This window comes from Ascaphus truei, chromosome 3 (assembly GCF_040206685.1).
Source record: "Ascaphus truei isolate aAscTru1 chromosome 3, aAscTru1.hap1, whole genome shotgun sequence".
NCBI lineage: Eukaryota > Metazoa > Chordata > Amphibia > Anura > Ascaphidae > Ascaphus > Ascaphus truei.
The window spans coordinates 387,608,377-387,620,193 of NC_134485.1; positions in this window are offsets into that span (position 1 = coordinate 387,608,377).

Consider the following 11,817-nt stretch of genomic DNA (forward strand, 5'->3'; position numbering starts at 1 on the left):
ACAGATACACACATATAGTATGTATATATAATATGTGTGTGTGTGAATTTATATAATATACACACACATATAAACATTATATAAACACACACACACACACACACACACATATTATATATACACACGCACACATATTATATATACACACACGCATACCCATTATATATACACACACACACACATATATTATATATACACACACACACACATATATATATACACACATATGCATACACTTACTTGCTTTGGGCCTGGTTCTCCGTATGCATGTGCAGGTCTGGTGGGGTGTGCTGCTGGTGCTCAGACTGCATTTTCATTAAAATGGTATTGCATTGTTGGGATGGGGGATGGGGGAGGATAAACCCTAGTGTGTTGTGAGGAGCCAGCCAGCATGACAATAACTTCAATTAATTAAGTACTGTAATTAAATTGAAAAAGTCAATTTGTCTTGTCTGGGGGGGAGGGTGTCTTTAACACAGGGCCGCCAACATGGGGGGAACAGCCGGTGCTGGCATCCCGGGCCCCGAGAGTCAGTGGGCCAAGCTGCCCAGGCCCACTGCCCGTTTTATTTTTTAAAACGTTTTTAAGAAATGGCGGCGACCCCCCCCCATGCTAGTTGAGGTCACCTGTCTTTTGTTGAAAATATAAAAATAAACAGATTGCTTTGTAATTTTTTTTCTGTTTTACAATAAGAAGAAAACAGTTAAGTAAAAGTTGCGCGCTAAAAAATATTTTTCGTGGTATTTGCGCTATGGGTTCGGTGGGCGGGGCCCTGCTCCTTTTATTTGTCCTGGACCCCATGATTTCTGTTGGCAGCCCTGCTTTAAAATCCATGGATATTGGGATGTGAAGGGCAGAAACCCCTGCCACCGGTCAGGTTTTCATGATTTCACGGCCTCAGCACAGGTGGCTCAATCAGAGGCTCAGTATAAGACTACAGTAAGTCACTGCTTGCGACACCTACTGTATGCTGCAGCCTCTCCACTCTAGATGAGAAAATATATAAATGTATAGATTCATAAAGTTTGTAGTTGAGAATGTACAGGATTCTCTGCTTGTTGTGCTGCAGCAGGGAATGATTGAGCCATCTGTGCTGAAGCTGCAGCAGGGACTGATTGAGCCAGGTATTCATCACATTTCAGTACTGTGTTTCCCCAATATGCCCCGCAATTGATTCTCTCCTACTGTATTTCCGTAAAAAATAAAAGCATGACACATTTCAGTGTGAAATTTTATTAAAGTCGATAGTGATAATAGTGATGATAATAGTGAAAGATAGTGATAATATGCTAAAATAGTATCTATCACATATTGTACAGTATAAGTGTATAAAAGTGTATCAGTGTAAAAAAGTGTTAAAAACTAAAATAAGTCAGTGAGTTTGCAATATAGTGATTTTCGACCGTCAGCTTTATCATCTTATTGCAGTGTATTTGACACGTTCAGTTCTGTAAAAAAAAAAGAAAGACACTGATTTAACGACCGTATAGAGATCGTGTATAGCAAAGGTGTGCATGCACATACTAACGCTCTAGTGCACATGTATCTATGGATTTACGTGCTGGATGTTCGCATCAGAGAGAACAGAAGTTAATACAATATTGCATATTATATTTACTTTCCTTAGAAACCTTGTCAAACGTCATTGATAATTTCTGAAAACATAAAAACAATGCTTTAAGTGCACAACAGATGTACTCAACAGACTGCGCATGCGTGTACTAACACTGTAATGTGCATGTATCAATGCATTTACGGACTGGCTATTCGTGTCATAACAAAAGTTAATAATACTGTATATTATATTTACTTTCATTAAAAACCATGCCAACTTTGCAGATGATACTGGGACAGGCAGCCAGAATTAGCCACAGACGTAAAATCAAGTTGAGATTGTTGCTGATAGCAGTCAGTTAGATCCCAAAAGGTATATTCAGGTTGGGGGGGGGGCATTCCTGTTGATGCTCTTGAAACTCTTGAAACTCAGATGGTGACTCATTGCGAGATTGGGAAGCACAATTATTCACGTTCCCAGTCCCACTTCTTACTCCTACCCTTAACCGTTTGGCATGATCAAGCATATCAACACATGCTGGTAGCAATGATCAATAACCCTGTTTCATCCCTGGGCATAGTGTTGTGCGAAGAAAGCAATAATTATTTTACAAAACACATCCAACCATGTTTTTCCATTCATGGCCAGGTGAATTTTTGTAGTATTCATAATTGCGAATTATATAGTCATATATTTCGGATACAGTGGCTTTCTTATTTGCTCTATCATTAATTGCTAAAAAGATCAGACACGCAAAACTTTATTTTTGGTCTTTTTTAGCACCTGACATATTGCAAAAATTGTTCCTCTCTCTCTCCCCTGTAAACTTTATCCGTCTCTGTGTGCCCAAAAAGCAAAGTGGGGAAAAAAGTGTACATTTTTTTCATTGTGGACAAGAATAATGCAACAGAAACGCTACAACTCAAATCTGATAACGGTTAGATTGCTCAAGGCTCAATAGCAATGGATAACTTATAGGCAACAAAATTCACTTTGCCATCTGCTGGATAGTTGAAGAAATACAAATAAACAAATCCTAATTCCGTCTGACATCTCCCTGTTAAATACAGGTGGGAATAACAACACAAAGAATTGCCGAGAGTTACATGAGATGTATATTGATTATATCTTTCAAACAAAACTAAAGATTTCCACACTTTTGTTGAGGCAAACCGGAAAAACAAACAGGCCACATCTGTAGTACTCTGCCCTTCCCAGCTCACAAAACTATTTCAATACCTCTCGACTTCCCTTTTTCTCTTTGATCCTCGATCTCTTTGCAGACATCCTGCTCCTATTTTTTTTTTTTTAATGGTAGCCATGCTCAGACCGCGTTATAAGGGATCCGCATTGTAGTGGGTCGCGCTATAATGGGGTTGAGCTGTACCATTAACACGACTTAATATTATGAAAAAATTGATACATGTATCAATGTATGGTGATACATTGTCAAATAAACTCTATAGCAAGTTAGGGTTTTTTACTGCTAGCTCCAAAACTTATATGTCTATAGCTAATGGTACAATTCTAAACAGATAGATACTGTATCTATGCAGTAAAACTAAATGATCTTGCTGGTATCTTTTTTTATTGACCCCAAATTAAGGGGGCATTTCTCTAACCGCTTTGGTTTTAGTTCCGGGGACACCCTGCTTCCTGAGATACAGGCCCAATTTGGGGTGCCGGTATCTCCTATGCTTTGGATTCGCACGGTCACGTGACGCGGGACATTTAAATGACCCCGGACCTCAAATCAAAGCAGTTCTGCTCTGGATAACCCCTGCTTATCTACACTAGTACTAAAACACAAAAAAATGTTACTATAGCGGCTATCTGCTATTGTAATGAAGCTATAATCTGCTATAATGTAATTTTTATTAATAGTATGTGGGATCAGGGGGTCTCCTGAGCTGAACCGCTTTGATTTCAGCCTCGGGGATCCCCTGCTTCCCGAGATACAGGCCCTGGTATTTAAATCCCCTGGTTATTTCACACGGACGCTTTAAAAATGGCGGCAGTACCGCACCCAATGCCCCATACCAGGGCCTATAACTCGGGAATCAGGGGGTCCCTGAGGATGAAATCAAAGCAGTTGGTATGGGGCATCGAGCGCCGGTACTGCCACCATTTTTAAAGGGTCCACATGATGTAATCGGGTGATTAAAATACTTGGAACTGTAACTCGGGAAGCAGGGGGACCCTGAGGCTGAAATAAAAGCGGTTCAGCTCAGGAGACTCGCTGCTCCCACACACTATTAATAAAAATTACATTGAAGCAGCTTTATTACCTTAGCGGATATCAGCTAAAGCAATGAAAGGGTAAAACACCAGTGCCAGGCTTATTGTGGGTAGCGGGGGAGGGTGAGGGTGTTATTTGGCACTTGATGGGTGTTTAGAACTTGCGGGGGGGTTGTGGGTGATTTAGCCCCTTCATTATCTTAGCAGTTAACACCGCTAAGGTAATGCAGTGGTTAAACCCTCCAGCTACCCACGCGGTAGGCCTAAACACCCATCCTTGGGGCTAATACCCCTTCACCCACCCCCACTACCCACAATAAACACAAACACACACAACAGCCCTACTACCAACCTCCTAGGCCCCCAATAAACAATTACAATAACTAATAAACACCAATACACAACTTACCCACCCCCTGTGCCACCACATAAAACCAATATTTATTTTTTTACACACACGATTAATACCCCAGGGTGGTGGGGTCCTCAGGTGGTCCCGACGGGTGTCCACAGGCCCCACAGTGCACCTGTGAGATACCCACGTGTGTCAGGGGGCCTTCAGGTGGTCCCCACTAGGCTCTGTGGGCCTCCAGGTTGTCCCTGCCGGTGTCCGTGGACCTCAATGGGGTCCACGGGTGGTCCACACAGGTGTCTGGGGGTCCCCGGGTCATCATTATTACAGAGGGAGAGCAGATGGATTTATGATCTCCACACCCTGTTCCCCTATGGTTTGAACAAGGTTTTTTATTTACATCTTTCCTCTAGATAACCAGCAACACAATATCAGTCAATATATATATATATATATATATATATATATATATATATATATATATATAGTGATTCTTGTACACCACCCCTTGACATTATTTGGTGTCATTAATATATCAATGCATCACCCACCAATATATGCTCTCTTTTGTTTTTTGTTTTAAATGTTTTAAACCGGTTTTGAGCTTTCACTCTAATATCCCCACACTGTGCATGTGCCACTTAGACTGAAACACTCGCAGCATTAGTTGTTCTGTCTGTCTAAACCCCACCCCTATTTTCCCTTCCACCTTGCGGATCCGTATAAATTGAGGCTTCTGCTTGGTGGAAGGTACTTACCCTCTCTGGAAGAAGCCTACGTGAAACGCGCGTCAAAGCTCACGTGTTGAGCGACAGGATGCAGAGTCAGACTGAGTTTTCTGCACGGACGGTATATCATTTGACAAGTTCCCAGAAAAACTTATATATGAGTTGTATATGAGGCCCCCTTGGCAGCTCCACCCAGTAGAGTAATCTTCAATTAAGTTTTCAGTGGGTACTCATTCACTATTTGTTTATTTGTTGTATAGTCCATGTGTCTTAAGCACTTGACACTAGTGACTTTCTTTAATTTTTGTCATTTTTTTAGGTCTAGCACATGTTTTAGGTTTTTTAGTTAGTTATTGTTGTTAAAAGACACAGTATTGCCACAGTTTTGGAGTCGCTTTATTACAACTGACATCCGGTGAGTAGGCTGCAGGACTCTTCAATCAAGTATTTTAACTTTTATTGTGGTTTCTTTCAAGTACCACATTTAGGCCTTTTTTTCTGAGCACTACACATTTATTTTTCTCTTGTGCATCATCCTTTGTGAGGTTGCTCATTTGAGCCTTGTTCAAACTTTATACGGATTTATAAGAGAGCGTGTTGTTCCCATTATTAATTTTTTACATTTTTTACATTACACAATTTTTCTAGTAATGGATTCCAACAATACTGGAAGTGACACAGAGGGTGAAAACCCTATGCAATATGCTTTTTGTTGCTCAGACAACTCTAAACGAGCACGTAAAGCAGAACAAGTTTTTGATAACACACTGGAACCAAACTGTGATGATGTATCTGACTTAAAAATACAATTCACCAAATTGGAAAAATTACTCACTAATAATATACGCACTTGTATTGCATGATTTATTGCAATACAAAATTACATACAAACAAAGAGAATACCCAGAGGGTTGCATATAAAGAAATCTCCTACCTTTGGTTTTGTTAATGCGGACTTTCAACAGAATTGGAAAGAGGCTTTAAATTGTTGTTCCTTCAAACTAATGGATTTAATTGTTGAAATAAAAACTAAAGAGAAGATGAATTTGGATAAAGAGATACAAACGTTACAAACAGAGTTACGCCAATATACTACCATGGATGGCTTTAATGACTTAGACCAAACTCTCTCCTGCAATATAGAATCTATGGAAAAAGATGTTATGGCTAAAAAACAACTCAAGTTTGTGAGAGACAAGCAGGACTATATCCGCAACCAGGTATATATCTTGCAAAGATCTATTCCTGTTAGAAAATGTAATGCTTCTACTCCACAGAAAACAACTTCTCATAAACAACATAAATCAATTTTGAAGAAAAATATATCTTTCCATTCAGCAAGTGGGGAATCTGATCTTTCAGCTTTTGAGGTTCTTTCCCAGGCCACAACATCCAAATATGAGGAAGGTGGTGAACGAGATCATCGGTATGACAGCAGAGGTGGATCTAGAGGTACCGGTCAATTCCACTCAGATTCCAACAAAGATCAAGTATATGAAAATAAGACCTTCTTTGGAGCGTCAAAAAAAAAGAGGGGTTCAAACGGACAAGACGAAGCAGAAAGAAAAGATCCCAAAAACCCACAAAAGAGGAAAAAGAGCTCTCATTAGAGGACACTGGGGTGATTAACATATCGGGCACCCCGCTTTCTCAAACAGAAATATCAGTTCTCAATAAGGGACTTCAATTTGCACCGGACTCAAAGTTGAAACTTTTTGACACTACAATAGATTTACACAAATATGTGCGGAAACTTACCCTCAAACATTTTTTTGAGCGTAAGAATTCTGAAGTATCTGTCCCCGTTAATGAAAGTAACAATATTGATTTTATTTCGGATGATCCAACAGATGTTATGGGGGACATTTCTAACACCAAACTCACATTTAGTGAATATTGTTGTGCACATGATTTAAATTCATTGTTGTAAGAAAATGAGATGAGGGATGAGGTAGATCCTAATAACATCCTAGGAAGTATTGGTTCTGGCTTTAAAAAGAAATCTTCATTTTTTCCCTTACATATGAAGGGACATTTTTTGACCACGTTTGAGAAACTGGTGGAGAGGGATTTGGCTCTGCTCTCCAGGGGATACACCTTTGAGGTGTCGCCCCTGCGGAGTAGATTCTGGAATCTCTCTCCATCAGAGAGGGAGGCTTTGTTATCCCTTAATTCAAATGACTCCCTGGTTATTAAAGGGGCTGACAAAGGGGAGGCTGTGGTAGTCCAGAGTAAGACCCAATATAGAGATGAGGCCTTACGCCAATTGAATGATAAGGTTTCTTATTCTGTACTCAAAAGCAATCCCACACAACAATTTCTTAAACAACTTAGATCACTCTTGGATGATGGTTCTCATCTAGGAGTTCTTGATCACAAGGAATTAGAATTTTTATTCTAACCATACCCTATAGTCCCTATCTTTCACCATCTCCCAAAGATCCATAAGACATTGGTCTCCCCGCCTGGGAGGCCAATAGTCTCTAGTATTGGATCTTTGGGAGATGGTGTTTCCAGATATGTGGATCATTACTTACAGAGCTTTGTAAGAGAACTTCCCTCTTACATTAGAGATAGCAGTGACCTTTTGGAACAGTTGGATTCCATCAGTTGGCAAAAAGGTTTTATATGAGTCCCTGTATACGGTGTGACAGAGTCACTGACACAGTAGGCTGGAATAGTGAATGGAGAGACGCTGCAGCCAGTTCACAGAGTGTTAATCTCCTCAGACAGAAGGAAGCACACCTGCAGCCTAATTAAGCAGGAGGCCTGTGAGACTGCAGGTTTAAAAGCAGGAAGTGACACACACACAGTGAGCTTGTTTTTCCACAGGAAGGTGGAGAGAACTCTCCCGGCTGGAAGCCGTTGCTGTTGCTCTGGTCCCCAGTCCTGCGAGGAGCAAGGCTGCTGGGACCAGCTGGGACCCCAACCCAGGGTAAAGATACAGATTGCTGCGAGGCTGGACACAGCTTGCTCCATCGGGACCGTGTTCCTGTTTACGGTTGGAGCTGCATTACAGATAAGACTTTATTATTATGCTAATTGGTTATCCTTTGTGTAGCATGTTTTGGGCATGACCAAATTAGCTGGCTGTCCTGTTAGTGAGGGCTCAAGAAGTGAGTTAGCCTAACGGGACTAGGCTTCAATTTGCAAGAAAGTAGTTTCTTAAAGGGACAGTGCACCATACTTATTTTGGTTGTGGCTAATAAACCACTAGTGTTTAAAGTTTCCCATAGTGTTTAGCGTCTTACTGACCCCGCCGCGAGGATGTCTTGCCACAACGGTTATAGACCATCAGCAGGGGATGGCAGCTGTCAGACATTTTCTTGAGCACTCCACTTTATCACTTGTTCAGAGCACTTTTATTTTAGATTGTATTCACTTTCTTCTCACACATAATTATTTTATGTTTGATGGGGTTTTCTATCTCCAAACACGTGGTACCGCTATGGGCACAAGTTTTGCCCCCTCTTACGCAAACCTGTTTTTAGGTTTGTGGGAGTCGGACCACGTGTTTGGCGATAGAAACCCCTTTCGAAAATGTATCACTTTTTATAAGCGCTACATAGATGACCTTATTTTATTTGGCACGGGGGTGTAGATTCACTTTTATTATTTATAGATTATCTTAATAATAATAATTTCAACTTAAACTTCACTCACATACAATTTTCATCACATACATTATCTGGACGTATTATTATTTATTGATAATAATATGTTTATTAGTTCAGATGTTTATAGAAAACCAAACTCACGCAACACTTTTCTTAGAGCTGACAGCTGCCATCCCAAATCCCTTTTGAGAAATATTCCAAAGGGACAATTAATAAGGTTAAAAAGAATCTGCTCCAACAATGAAGACTTTGATAAACAATCAAATGAACTCCTTTTAAGATAGGTTTCAGGATAGAGGTTACTCACCCACAGATCTAATAAAATCTTTAGAAGAAGTAAATAAAATTACCAGGGAAGAGCTATTATTAAAACAAAGGAATAAGCCTCCAAGTCATGATATGAGGGCTATTAATCATCCCTTATTTATTACTCAATACAATACTCAAATAGGCCAAATCAAACATATTATTAACAAAACACTGGGACATACTTTCAGGAGATTCTCTTTTGAAACATGTATACGCGGAAGGTCCCCAATTTGTGTTGAAGAAGGCCAGAACCATTGCTAATTCAGTCTCCCTCAGTCTTTTTTCTAGTAAACAAAATGACAATACTAGACGGTTACCCAAAGGAAACTTCAAATGTCTTAAATGCATCTCATGTAGATATATGCTTCCCAATCCATCATTTATATCTTTTGTCACTGGATGTGAGTTCCCTGTACGTCTTTCATCAACTGTGATACCACATTCGTAATTTATGTTTTGAATTGCGGATGTGGTAAACAGTATGTGGGCCGTACTACCCGTGCCCTGAAGGTACGTATTAGGGAGCATATGAGACTCATTAGAAAAGGAGATCTCATTCACCCGGTGTCACAACATTTTACCAATTGTAGAATGGGTAATATCGATCCATTTACCTATATGGGGATAGAACAGGTGCCAAGTCCAGTCAGAGGTGGTAATAGGGTTGTACTCCTAGATAAGCGTGAGCTTTATTGGATATTCACGTTAAAAACAAGAATTCCCTTTGGCCTGAACTCTGATTGGGACTTGGCACCTTTTTTACATTGATTAATGTTTAAGGATTAAGAATTAAGGATTAATTGTGATATATCTTCTTCCATTTTAACTAATGAATTATTTAGGTATTTCCTTAAAATCTCTAGGAAGTTTCCTCATTTTTTGCCTGCATTTTCATCTTACTTATTATAATTATGCTGCATATATCTGTGTTTCATGGATATATTCAGATTATTAGCATCATCATAGCTTTAGCATATGTGTTTCTCCCTCATTATGGTTCAACATTCTGATAGTACATCATATAACAATTTAAATACTAACTAATTGGTTAAAACATTAATTAAAATAATTGTCTAGGACTGATTGTTTAATTGTTTAGTTTTTTAATTTAATTGTTGACCATAGTTTAGTCACTTCCTAATATATCACAGCTCATTATACTACTTTTTCATTTTGTCAAATGGATGATGATGTTTTATTTGTGTATGTGCATCAATTTATACCATTGTGTATGGATATGCATTTATATATTTACTATCTAGTCCATCCGTTTGATAGGTATGTTCTTTCTTTCTTTTAATAAGAATATTCATAATCTTGTTCATGATGTTTCTTTTTAATTTTGAATTTTGTCTTCTATTTCAGTGTTTTTCAATCTTGAAAGACATACCAGGTACTCGAATCTGTATTTCTAGTATTAGATTTGTCTTTTTGTATTATTGTTAATAAAGTTTGTGTTTTTTGTATTCCCCACGTCGCGCGCTGACGTCATCACGCCAACGTCACTACTGAGAGTTTCAGGAAGTGGGCGGCTAGTGGACAGCAACGTGCTTCGGGGGGATATATATAAACGGCCAGGTGAGTACCTTTTAGTCAAGTTGAAAAAGAGCTTGCGCTCGAAACGCGTTGGTGGGGGGCCCTGTGCCCCGTAATGCTGCTGTTATTTTTGTAGTTTCCATTAAATTCATTTTTTAATGGGCACACGCTCCCTTGGATATCCTTCATTTATTTTGTGTCTCCTGTGTTGCTGGTGCCTGCTTTTTCCTACTGTTTCTCTTGTCAGCACTCCAGAAAAAACGGAAGCATCCCCTGTTGTGGATGAAGACTGGACAGTCTTGAGGATGCATACTGCTCAGAGTGAGTTATTTACATCAACTGCTTATTCTCCATTCCGATACAAAATATGTTGGGTCACTTTATTGTGAGATCTCTTACTACATTGCCTGTGGGGACCCTAGTCCACTAGTCGGATTATAATGGAGTTGTGATTGTTCTACATGTTATGGGTTAATTCCCTTGCCCTTCCACCAGGGGGTTCATACTGCAGGACTCTTCAATCAGGTATTTGAACTTTTATTGTGGTTTCTTTCAAGTACCACATTTAGGCTTTTTTTTCTGAGCACCACACATTTGTTTTTCTCTTGTGCACTTAAGAGCTAAGATTTAAACTGCTACACCATTTATAGCACTATCATCTGCATTTAGATCCGTTTGTGTTGTTTTTTTTCTCCTATATGCTCCCCCTGGGCTGCGCAAAATCCATATCAGTCACATTTGGTAAATAGAGCTATTATCAATTAGTCTAGAGGGGGGATTAGGTTTCTTAGGGGGTGGAGGTATGGAAGGTGGGTCATGGGGATAGTTGCCACAGGAGGATGGTAACACTCCTGCGGGGGGTGGTGGTAGTGGTTTCTACTTGTTTGCCTTAGCAGTTAGTAAAGCATTGCTTAGCAATGTTTTAATAACCACTAAGTTAATCAAGGGGCGGAGTGGTGACTGTGGTATACATTGGTAGCCACAGGTATCAAAAGGATTAATGCATGTGCACAAGTGGCGGCAAGGGCCAATTGTGCATGCCTGACATTTGTCCCGGGTTTTTCCTGGGACAAATATGGTCACCCTAGTTGGAGATTTATTGTGGTTCAAACTATTTCACCAATTCCTATATATGCTGTGTAGCCATGTCCCCTTTTGTGTTTGTTAGAAAAGCACACTTATCAGTGTATACCCTTGGGTAATAAGTCTAAAAGAAATAAGTCAAAACCAATGTGGCTAAATAAACAGGTAGGGGAGGAAATGGACAAGAAGAGGAAGGTGTTTAGATTTCTTAAGTCAGAAGGAACGGAGACATTGTATCAGAATTATAAGGAATGTAACAAAAATTGCAAAAGGGCAATCAAATGAGCAAAAATGGATAATGAAAAAAGGATCGCAATAGAAAGTAAAGTCAACCCTAAAAAGTTCTTTAAGTACCTTAATAACCAAAAAATGAGAAAAGAAAATATAGGACCCTTTCAT